Source organism: Perca flavescens, chromosome 17 (assembly GCF_004354835.1).
Source record: "Perca flavescens isolate YP-PL-M2 chromosome 17, PFLA_1.0, whole genome shotgun sequence".
Taxonomy (NCBI): domain Eukaryota; kingdom Metazoa; phylum Chordata; class Actinopteri; order Perciformes; family Percidae; genus Perca; species Perca flavescens.
The window spans coordinates 12,905,752-12,918,424 of record NC_041347.1 but is presented as its reverse complement, the minus strand read 5'-3'; the positions used below and the strand labels follow the sequence as shown (position 1 = coordinate 12,918,424).

General features: G+C 40.9%; 1 long non-coding RNA gene across 1 annotated transcript in view; it reads left to right on the top strand.

Moving 5' to 3' along the window:
- LOC114572237 (uncharacterized) overlaps positions 1–12,673 on the top strand; it is a 31,878-nt gene that overhangs the window by 2,305 nt on the left and 16,900 nt on the right. The window contains exons 2-3 of the long non-coding RNA XR_003694744.1: positions 281–420; positions 9,146–9,302. This is a non-coding gene — a long non-coding RNA (uncharacterized LOC114572237). The remainder of the gene's footprint in view (positions 1–280; positions 421–9,145; positions 9,303–12,673) is intronic.

Sequence of the window (12,673 nt, the reverse complement as noted above, 5' to 3'; positions counted from 1 at the left end):
TGCAAAATGAGTATATATACTAAGATAGCTGTTCTTTAACTGGTTTAAAAGTTTGTATTGTTATTTGTTCACCTAATTTTTGGTCAGGCAACAAAATAATACATGGGTCGGAGAGTGTAGAAAAGTTATTGCACTTTTTTTTGCAGCCCTATCTTATCATTAAGAATGTTAAGTCCGGTGGTGATACAGTAGCAGGACACACCAGATTTCATCATCAGCATTGTGTGCAGGGTTTGATGCTCACAGTAATATGATCACACAGTAATACTAATCCTTACAGTTCAACAGATTCAGCTACATCTGGAGCTGAAAGGGTGTCACAATCTGGTTCAAGCACTCCTCAGGACAGGAAGACCGATCTTACTACTGTGGGGGCTTGAACTCATGCTCACTGTGCTGGACTGCTGTCCCAAGTGTACAGTAAGTAATAAGAACATTTCATCGACTACATGCAGCCAATAGATTATGTTTTAGGTTACAGCTTTAAGCAGTAATGTGCAACACTCCAGCCCAGCCTAATTGATACATTTTTACACTCCCTACTGCTGGCATTATTTTTGCAGAGTGCAGAGACGTTTATAGCAAGTGGTAAGGTGTTGTACAATTTGCAGTCATTGCAGTCTTTCTGGTTGATGATTAATTAACTGAAGTGTCATAAATCAGACCAACTATATATCTTATGTCAAATCAAAATAGCGCTGTAAACTTACTTCTGTATGCAGGCTGTTAACAATTTCTTGTCCGTCTGCATTGTTGAGATTTTCCCCTCAGGGCAAGCACAAAGAGATTGTCTGTCAGTTAAAGGTCAACGCCTACTCAGTGGTCTTGTGGTGCACTTAGTTTGTGGGTAAACAGTAAATCGGAAATATGCACAGTATTGTGACAGTGAAGTGTAATGAGGTTTTTTTTTCCTTTACTTATTGACATTGACCTGTTGCTGTTTTGGAGAGCTTGTCTTTCGGTGGGCGTGCACAAGCAGAATATGAGAAGCGGACAGTCCAAGTAATAATGTTAAAAGTGGTGAGGTGACACACCAGGCAGACAGCCAAGAACTAGTGGTGGTGGTGGTATTAGCAACTTTATAAGATAGCTAGCTTACTAGGGGGCTCAGTTCTAATTCTAGCACCAACCACGGTGCCAAAGAAGAAAGGAAACAAGGTCTACAGTCTTTAAATTAGTGTAGGACATTATTTCATCAGTTTATTTTGTAATGTGTATGTATGTAACTCTTTTAAAAGACATGTTTAGGTTGAAATAAATATACCTAAACAAGTAGTCATGTATCTTGTGTTACATATGCCCTCTTATGGCCATAATGTGCAAAAATAAATATTCCAGTTGTTCTAACCTAATTTCTTTAGAAGGAACATTCAGACGTAATTTTTGGCCAGTCTTAATAGCCCTATGTGTATTGGATTGATCAGATAAGGCCTTTAACTTGAGCCATTTGCTTGCTTTCCTCATTTTCATTTTCATACTATTGCACTAACTTGCTTAAGCCAAATAGCCAATCGGAGGGAATCCTCTCGCTGACGTCTCAGATACATGTTGAACCGGCCGAAAAGAAGCCGATGAGGTATGATGAGAAGAGATGGTATGTGACACACCGCAGATACTTAGGGCAACCGACGCCAACCATCTCCTTGACGTGTCAGCACCTTAAGGTGAACTTGGAGTTTGGAATGCAAGTGCATGTCAGAACATCATGATGTGAGATTAGAAAATCTGATGAAAGATGATAGTATCTGCTGTACACTCTCTATGCACCTTCTGTTGGACTATTCGGTTGACAGGGAGCACATTTAATTGAAGAACTGCCATTTGGGACATTTTACAGCCTGTCTAATAATTACCAACTCCATGTTACTTTTAAAAACATCTTTTTACACTATAGGTACGAGACTCTGTGCTTCACAACCATTTACCATTTGACAGACATCAGGTCCTCCTTTCCCAACCAATCACAATTTTCTGTCTCTGTGACATGTGTCTAGAGTTCTTAAGTCTTCATTTGAATTGCAGAGCTGGTAGAATCTGGCCTTCTTGGAATGCATTGTGTGATGTTTTGGCTGAAAACACTCAGGCCCTGTGGGAGGACGTGTGTCATCTGCCATCACTTCAGAGCTACCCTGACTTCACACTAACTGATGAGGGTTGGTGTTGTCTAATAACTCTAGACCCTTTTCAGAGAGGGAGGGGGGACCACAGGGTGACACTTGCATGAGGGTAAACTAGGAAAGCTCACAGAAGAGTGCTGGGACATTGTGGATATTTATATTGCAGTTTGAGTGAAGCAGAGAGAAAAGTACATATCGTGAATCCGGAGTTGTCTGCTTGCATTCAACTGTTACAGAGAGAATGATTGAATGGAGGGTAGCATTCCGCGGTCTTAGTAAATTAAAGGTATCTGCAGCTCTCACCTCCTCTTAGCTCAGCTTGGAGTCTTGAATGGAGCTGTCACAGTGGCTGGTGCCTCCCTGCCTTCACTACAGGATTGCTTTCTACCAGTGGGACCAGATGTAACCTACATCTGTCATGCTTCATTCATTATGTCAGTCGGCATGGCACTGTTCATTTTGGCTTCACAAATATTTTTTTTTTGTTTTGTTAATTCTTGTATTTAGTTTGCACATTTAGGTTATAATTTGAAGTTTCCCAGCATTTAACTTTTAGTCGTACCAAAGTACGACTAATATTCTTGCTGTTTAACATGCTGGCGATGTGACTTTAACTAAAGTTGATCAGACTTTAAGGGGGATCACAAAATTAGGCTCATCTCCACAGGGAAATTCTTCATTTTTACACTTCAGCAAGCATCTTTCATGTTTTTCAGCGTGACTGAAGATTGGACTTCATTTCTTTGATTCCTGTTTGGTATTGATTGATGTTTTAATTTCCTAACAGGATTGATCCTTGTGTGTCTCACCCTGACTTCTCTTCTCTGCATTTAGGATTATTATTAGATGCAGTTTCCCTTTTTAAGATGTGATGGGGAAAATTATTTTGAAGCCTCCATGAAAGAGATTTCCCACCTAGAATACAGATGAATGGTAAAACGGTGTATAAAGGGAATAAGCTGCCCATCACGCCCAGTGGGATGTCTCCATCTAAATTGCTTTCATGTGAATGTCATGTAAAATGGGCTTTCCTTAAATACATGATCAATACTAATCCATTTGATCTGCTTGCATGTTTCTTATAGACTTATATTCACAATTTTGATAGCTTGACTAACTATTTACTTTTCTTATGAATGGATGTGCCTCATTATTTCTGTGTTTGGATGTTAATTAAATTAAAAACAAGGTTATGTGTGTTCATAAAATACTTTGTAGAGTCCAGAATGCTCACACAAATCAAAGGGTTTGGATGAGTAGCCTACAGGAGACATGGGTTGTCCCTCCACCTAGTGGCAGTGCAGGGGACAGCACCTCAGCCTCCAATTACATATAGTACACTGTCCTATTGCCACTTCCTACACCACTATAATGAAATATTTAATTATAAGCAAATACGTTTGCTAAAGCAGATGGACAGGTCTTTGTCATACGTATGTAATACCATCCAGTATTTAAGTATTTATGGATGAACTCATGTCATGCTGTGCTGTTGGAAGCCAGTTGTAATGCAGAGCTATATTTAAACTTCCCCTGGGGTGCCATTAAATCATGTAATTTCTTCGTCAGGCCTGGCTGACCTCATTTTAATATCCACATCAGACAGCATTAAGAGAAAAACATTAAAAAGAGGAATATTGAATTTTGTATCTACCGTGCTATCTTACATTTGCATTTTATATTTAATCCGTTTGCTGACATTCTTATCAAGTGAGACTTACAAGCAGAATAAGCTGAAATTCCTTACATCCGCATGTTGGAATGGCAGGGGAATGATATTATGTGCTGTGACACTTGTTTTTGTGTGTCAGCTGTCAGGAGGGAGAGTTGAAAGTGGGTCCACCTAAAGTTCTGCAAAGCGTGCAATCCATTTGGACCACCAAAAAATGACAATATCATAAAGGGTTGATGCATAAAATGGCTGCATTGTTGTTTTTTGCTTTGCCAGGGATAAGAATGCATAATGGGTTTTTCACACAGCTAAATAGGATATACAACTTTGTTTCGCTGTATTATTTTTGGAAAAAAAGGGGACAGACTGAGATATCACATTGTCTAAACCTTATAGACTGTAACATTCAATTTGGCTTTAGTTTTATTAGCAGACAAAATGAGTTTGTGTTTGACAGCATGGGCTATTAATGCTGTTGACTGTACAAATGTCTTCAATTAGTCCTGTATGCCAGTAGAAACCCTGGTCTGTTATCTCCTGCAGCTGCAGTACTACTAACCTTGAGTGGGTGTTCACATCTACAGGGGATGCAAGATTCCCCTGTTTTCTTCAAAAGCAAGCGGGAGAGTGGGGAAAAGACAGGCTCAGAGACAGATATTTATAGAGAGAGTGGGAGAAAGTGAGATTGTGGCTTGAAAGGTTAAAGTAAGAGGGTGCAGCAGAATGACAGAGACGGAGAATGACAGAGTTGTCAGGTGAAACAGGGAGATGGTAAAAAATAAAGATGAAGCAAGAAGACTTAGAAATGGATGATGCTGCAGACATCACCAGAGGCTATGTGGACCCTGCTGTTAATGTCTGTGTCTCTGTAGGTCAGGTTGGCACTTTATTGTCTGTGCTGACCCTAATTAAGTCCTGCAGATATTGTAAATGACTCACTGAAGGGCTAGAGGAAATGTCTTCTTAGGGCATGTCCTGCATTTATGCATGTCCATTATTTCCCCCGTGTCATCCACTCCTCGGCCTATAAACATTACTGTGCTGATCCTAACACATTGTCCATACTATGAGCGAATTTTAAATATGTATATGCTGCAGAAATAATATAGGTACTTGAGTTTATTAGCATAGTCAGTTGAAGTTAAAAATTGACTTTGCTGAAGTGTTATTAACGTTGAATAGCTCATACATAAGTCAGAATGTGCACTCAAAGTCATAATATTCCTGTCTGGGTAGAATTATTTCACTAAGGAGACAGCTAAAACAGTAAATCACCTCCTCTAAAGTCAAACATGCCCAAATCTGTAGTCCTTTTTCTGCTCTGACAACTGAGGCAACCATTTGTTCCAGGCACCCAGGAATCTATTGGCCTTACGACATCAAATCTCTGCAAGGCTCCAGACTCCCGGCGAGCCTCCCACCCAGCTGTAATTACGGTTTCCTATCTGCCGGGATTGTCCCGTCCAGGGCTACTGAGACTCGGCACTAAATCTCCTTGATGTCGGCAGTCAGCCTTCCAGATAGGTAGCTGGGCAGCTGGGAAAAAGGCTGGGCCTCATGGAAGCCAGCTCCTCTCCAGGGTGGTTGATGTATGGACCGTCATGGGCTGATTTTAACGGATTGGTCTCTCCTGCCACACTCGGCCATTCTGAAGTCATTGTCACACTGGGCAAACGTGTCTGGGAGGATAGATGGGAGGTTGGCGTGTTCAGGATAGGGTGGAGAAAATGTTGTCTTGTGAAGACACGGCTGATGAGGTGGCGCAGACAGACATTCTCCTGCTGTTAAAGGAAGGAGTTTTGTGGGAGCTGGGCTGTCAAGAAAAGGAATAAATGAGGATATGTGAGGGAGGTGTTCAGCGTTGTACTTGTACACCGCATGTGTTTTGTGAGTGCAGGTACCGTACATAATTAGTTTGATCAATGATTTTTTTGCAAGGAAGACATGGTTAATACAGCAACAAAACGTAGTTTCAGACAATCTGGGGAAAGTAAGAAATAGGAACAAAACAGTTTAGAGAGCTTAGAGCATCAACAATGTCCATGATTACAGGGTATGTGGATGTTTCATTTCCCATTTGTTTCCAGTTGTTTAAAAAATAAGTCTGCAGACAATTTGTTTTTGATGTAGAAGGCTGATTAACTGAGAGCGCCATTGAATTTTAGTGGTATACGTTACCATTAATTGTTACAAGGATGTTTGGGGCTTCGTGCTTCCTTTATGTTGAAAAGGTCTTTTTAAAAGACATGAATTAGACTGAGATGTAAAACATTTGCAGGCTGAGAGGGGCTGGTGATCGAAGTTGCTGATTGTCTCAGGGCCTTTAGTTTGAAGTATCGATTTGTTTTTGTGTTGTTGTCCAAAAGTAGATGGAACACTTTTCAAATCAATGCATGGCTTTTGAAACTAAGATGAAATAATCAGACTTTCTCAGTGGAACATGTTGGAGGATGGCTATTCATTTTGCAACACACTACTATTTTGATTCAACAAAAGTAGATTTAAACATGAAAATAAAGTGACACTGTACACACAATATGCAAAGAAAAGTGGACTGGTTGTGCTTTGGGCTGGTCTGCCATGCAATCAAATTTGCATTAGTACGAAAAATGAAAAAGAACTAAAAAGAGCAAGACCGATAGCTGAAGGGGCTTTTTTTTTTAAAGCCTGCTTAGTTGAGCACAGTTATTATGAGAGTATCAATCCACATTACAACACACTGCTGTTCCACTCATTTACAACACACAGTCCTCAAATGGGAATATCACAGTTACTGTATTTAAAAGTCCCGTTCAATATTTGTTATTCTTCGAGCGTTGGGGAGGAATGTTAATAAGCCTTATAAGCCATGCAGAGCTGTGACTCCCTGTTACTTCACTGCAGGTTTTATCCTGGTTTGTGTGAGGCAACACATGGTGAGAGCTTGACACTCATGCCTCTTATTTTCCTTAAACTGGTCGTAAATGCAACCCTATTGCAAACTGGGGGTGCAAGCTTGCAGACAATTTTTTAAATATGGAGAGGGGGTTGAAGCTAGATGAAGGTAATTTCAGTAGGATGAAGACCGTATCAGCAGGTGAAGCTCCTCAATAAAAGCTAATCACATCAGCTCCTCTCATTTCCTTCAAAAGCAGCAGATATTCCTTTAGACCTATATTTAGATGGTTTGTGGTTTGACAGACATGCAATTAAAGACCTCTGTGTTTTTTGAGGCTTCTGCTTGACACCAGATCCTTCTCAGTTGTAACTGAGAGTGGGTCTGGGCAAGGTTCATTCACAGCTCATTTCCAAAGGGGCGTCACCAATGGACGCCACTCAAATGCCTCTGGGCGCAATTGGATAGTCCTTCAACCAATCAGACCAACGATCCGGGTGACGTAGCGGTGACGGCGGCATCAACGGGTCGCAGCGCTTCGGTGGCCGTCATGTTGAATGTAAATAAAAAACTGCTTGCCGTCGCTGCGCTATCGTCATCGTGTAAAGCCCGCCTCAACGGTTGTGATTGGTGCCTCGATTTGGAAAAATTGGAAATGGGCTTGAATGGGCTCTTGGCCAGACTGATTTGCAGAGCAAATCTCAAATTTCCAAGAAGTTAGTCAGGGTTTTCCCAGGCTAGCTTATCTATGGACTTTACAGTGTTTACAATTCACTTTACTCTAAGTACTCTCACTTTGGAAGAGTCCCAGAGAAGAACGGGTCAATACAGGAAACTCTCAGAGCAAAGAAGGAAGTTAATGGGTTCACTTTAACCCCATGAAAGAGAGATCAATAAAACAAATGGGTGCATTTAACACAGTATTCCTCAAATGTCTGACATGTTCTTTAAAGACACATAGTAGTGATTGGGCTGGTTGCTGTTAATGTATGAAGTAAGTCTACTAGTTTGAATTGGTTAAATATATTTTCTGTACAATTTCAACTACACCATGAAAAAAAACATAGGATAAGATGCAAACTTTATTGATCCCACACCAGGGAAAATTCACTTGTTACAGCAGCTCAAGAGTCAAAATGCAAAGGAAAAAGGAGATGAGTGATTTAATAAAAGTAATATGCACTATATAACCTTTTACTTACTGTATACTGATCACATTCACCTCCTTCTGATCACATGAGTCCCCACAGTCCATGTCTCAGCTGCAGTGAAACCAACTCCCACTCCCCCCATTAAGTGATATTTTTCGAAAACCACGCCTTTGATTTGGTGCTAAAAGCTGAAGTGCTAAAACCTCACATTTTTATTGAGTAACGCTCTGCTTGTGCTCAGACCTGGGAAATTGCATTCCTGCAGTGTGTCCGCTCATGTTACCATCACCGCGGGTATCCAGTCGACTGCCACACACATATCTTGTGGTTGAAGCTGTGAAATATTGTGTACGAATACTTCTGGTACTATTTTCATGCCACTAACAGAGGTTTTCTCAGTCTGTCCGGGAGAGCAGGAAACCATAGAAATGAAATCCCTATTTAGAACCACACTCACCTATCCATTGGTAAGGGAAGATTGATTTAATTCTGCAAAGATATGTGTAAACAACATGATGAATGTTGAAAAGTGCTGGTTGGACTTGCTGTTCTGAGTCTCAGTCTGCAGTTGAAAAAGGGGAAATGGACATTGAGAATGATGGCAGCTGGCTGTGACACCGGTGGCAACAGGCCTGTGAGCCTGGAGGCAAGGGGGGAGGGTTGCGTGCAGGCAGCGAGAGGGGAAAATGGAGAGGTGAGTGACTGATGGGCATGTGTCAACCCTCCTCCTACAGTAAATGTTGAGAGGGAACAAGGGTGGCTCGCTAATTGGGGCGAGATGTAAAAGTCACTGTCACTCATCATCATCTTCACTAATATGTTTGTAGGCAAAAGCCAGCTGAGGGTTAGTTAGAGTTGGGGCAGAATGAAGGATGCGTTTCCACTCAAAACCTCTTTTTTGGGCATAGCTCTTATACTAATTCAATTCAATTTTATTTATAGTATCAAATCATAACAAGAGTTATCTCGAGACACTTTACAGATAGAGTAGGTCTAGACCACACTATAATTTACAAAGCCCCAACAATTCCAACAGTTAATAATCTAATAAGATTGGTACCACACTGTGCTGCTGAACACCTAGCTTCTGCTTTAATTATTGAACATATGTACATTTAATTTGCAAGGTAATTTCCGAAAGCAACCCTGTGAGACCAAGCCTTGTACTGATATTTTTTCTCTTTTGCACAACCCGTCCAACAGTGAATCCCTCCAGCAATAACGGCAATGTCATGATTTGTCATGATGGTCATAATAGAGTACTGGTCTTAACCTTCTAGCATCTACATCTATCATTTTTCTCTGACCTTGATTTGCTCCCTTCTTTCAGAACCCTTCATGCAATGTCCTGAAGGAAAAAATGGCAAAGAGAAGAAGGGCGCTGTGCAGCCTCTGGAATTGACTGTGAAATTAACGGGATAACTGTTATTCCAGCGCGCTGCACTAACCAGTGTGAAAAACAAATAGTGACAGCGATAACGAAGCAGGTAATGAAATAGTAAATGCTCTTCCTACAGTTGTATGTGTTTATCACTGTCTTTCCTGTTTTGCAGTCTCCCCTGACTAGAACAATGGAATAACAATGTAGCTGTTTCCGTTGATTGTTGTCACACAAATTAAACATTGATTTCAAATACGGTAAAACTAAGTTTCAACAGGTATAATTAAGGTCATTTTACCATATAATTAGATTAAAGGCATACTATGCAGTTCCCATTTTTGTCAAAGTGAAGTGGATTACTTACAACGTTACCGTTGCTGCTTTTTAGGTCTCGCAAACGAGTGAAAGCCTGACCGAGTGGGACTCTTGTCTGGTTCCCCACGCAGTCAGTTTCTCGTTTTCTTTTTCCTCGACTCTTCTGACTGCGCTTTCTTTGTTGTCTTCGTCGACTCTGCCATGATTCACGTCTGAACTGTGTGCTAATGTCTTCCATAGAGGCTGCTTCTTATACGTTGTTGATGTATGTGACGTTGTGACGTAAGGCAAGTCGTGATTCTCGCGAGATTTGGCGGGGCGCCACCTCTCAAACCGGTTTTGCCAGCGGCGCCCCCCCCTGCTTTGCTATCGGGATGATTCGCCCTACTACGAGTTTGTTTACCATCAGAATGACTTCAAAGCGTTTATATATATTTTTTTTGAACATTTATTAAAACAGGATCCTTGACAAGACATCTCACACAACATGGTATCGAAACAGTTTTGACATGCACTTATATACCCAATAATCGACGTGCTATGAACACACAGGAAGCGAGAGTATGCTTTCCTAATTGCAAGACGCCGGTCCCAATTCAACACACTATTCTCGTCAAATACTGTATGACAGGTGGCCATCTCTCTAAATAAATAACCATCCTGAATTGTAGTTTTGTGGTTATACTTTCCATACAATTGACAGCTTTAACTCTTTGGGACAACTGGTCTAGGGTGGGTGGGTGGGGCTTAAGCCAGTTTCTCGTAATCATTTTGTGTGCTACTAACCCCAGAGCTCTAAGCATATACAATTTGTTTTCTCCCAACCCTCTTAAATATGTGTTCCCTAAAATTAGTCTCTGTGGTTCAACTAATATGTTCAACCCCAATATCTCCCCAATTACCCTCATTACCTCCTTCCAGTATATTTGTAATTTAGGGCAGTCCCAGAAGATGTGTGAGAAATCCCCAATTACTCCACACCCTCTCCAGCACAGGGGGCTAGACCTCTTGTCATAGCCATATATAACAAAGGGTGTTTTGAAATACCGCATTCTCAACTTCCAGGCAAATTCCCTCCAATTTGGACTATTTAGGCATTTATGCCAAGACACCCAAGACCTTTCCCAATCATCCTCCGGAATAATGGTATCGGCCTCCAGTTCCCATTTATTTTTCACATCTAATGTATTATCTGCCAAATCCAAACGATTTCTGTTGTATAGACTAGAAATGATTTTACTTGTATGCTTTTGATCCTCCACCGCTTCGATCCAAAACTGTTCAAAATTAGACATTGAATTTTTAATTTTGTCCCATTCTTTATGTGTCGTCAAATAATGCCGTATTTGAAAATACCTAAACAATTTGTTAGGCGCAATTCCATATTGGGTTTGAAGTTCGAAGCGTTTATATTAAGATACAAATCTTGCATAGTGTGCCTTTAATATGCTACAAACATTCCCAGACTCTTTTTTTTTTTAATGGCTGTTTAATACTAGTACTTGGCAGTGTCTCTAATTCCTGCTCCTAAATCTAACGATCCGAACAAAATTGACCAGTTATACGATCTAATTTGAGTGGCTTTTAAAACCTGCTAAGATCGCATTTCCATAACTCTCTAACTGGGAAAACAACAGCAATTATGGGATTGGTATTTGCATGTAGTGACACCCCTGAGCTGCAGTCATGCAGCAGGTGGGTAATTGGCCCTGAGCTGTACAGTGGGCACTGTGTGGGACTGTCCTTGTCTCGTGATGGGGACACCGGCTGCTCCACAGGGTGGACTTATCAGCCTGCTGCCCTCTGAGCCAGATGCAGCATTTCATTATTAACCAAGTGAGACGGCCGGGGTCAGAGAGAGACGCCGCAGTTCTGTACTGTAACTAGCTCGGCTCGAGCTGCGATCATACATGTGCAGTGAATGTGTCTCTCCTCTCTAGTCTTGTTTGCTCTCAGTTCATCAGATGTACAGTATGTAGATTATTTGCATGCAGACAGTGTTGAGAGAGACAGAGAGTTTTATTGCTGAGAACGAAACTGGACTCCAGAGGCCTCCCTGGTGTTAATTGAGGTGTTATGTGATTTGTTTAGCTGGCCCTTCAAGCAGCCCTTCCCAGTCCATTGAATCAGATCCCCTGTGATTACTCTCTAATGGCCTGAGTTACGTCTGTGTGCTTTAAACAACCCACAACTGCAGAAGATAAAATGATAAGGTTAATGCTGCAAAGACACTATGCAAAGTGAATGACTATTTAAACAGTCTTTACTGCACCACTGCAGTGTACTTAAGAGAACTGTCCTTAAAAACAAAGCCTCTTTTCAAGCAGATTCAAAGCCAAAGGGCTGATGCTGGCACAATACCGTTTGTCTCTGGTGCACATCCATATTCTTGTGCTTACATAATTACCTAGCCCACTGAGTCTGGCAGGTGAGGTAGTGTGAGCAAAAGAGGCAACCAACAAAGAGCTATAGTTATAGGAGAAGTAGACACAGAGACCTTTCCTTGTAGGTCATGCACTGTAAAAGTCCTCTCTTTCAGTTCATTAAATGCATGTAGCTGTCATTCATCATCATATGCTGAACATAATTGTGCACTTCAGCAATGTGACTTGGAGGAGTCTGGTGATATCAGTAGTACTTCATCGCTATGTAATGTGCCCTTTTTGGCGCTCAAAGCACCAAAGAATTAAATGAGAAAAAGTCGACATGCATGCTTCTTTTTAAATACAATGACATGGTGATTTATAGTAATCCACAGACCACATTGTGATCTTTTTATTGATAACTTATTTTTTTACCAAATCACGTCTGCAAGCTGTTTAGTCCTGAGTAGAAGAAAGAACGCAATCATTGTGTCATTACATTTGAAGAGACACGTTGATATTGAAATTTACAAATCCATAATTTTGGATCTTTGATTGCCGCAAAACACTGAGTCATTTTAAAATCGAGTGAGCTATGGTTAATAGTATCTCCAAAACCCCAGCAAATAAAAAAAGATCACACTCTTCCTAAGAGAAAAAATAAATTCTGTTGTGTTTTGGATGAACTGCCCCTTTTTTTTTTTATATGTTCCAATCAGTGACTTCATCATTCAAAGACAAAGGTGTTGGATGGAGTTATACTGGCTTGTACAGTATGTTGCTGTGTCACATCATTTGC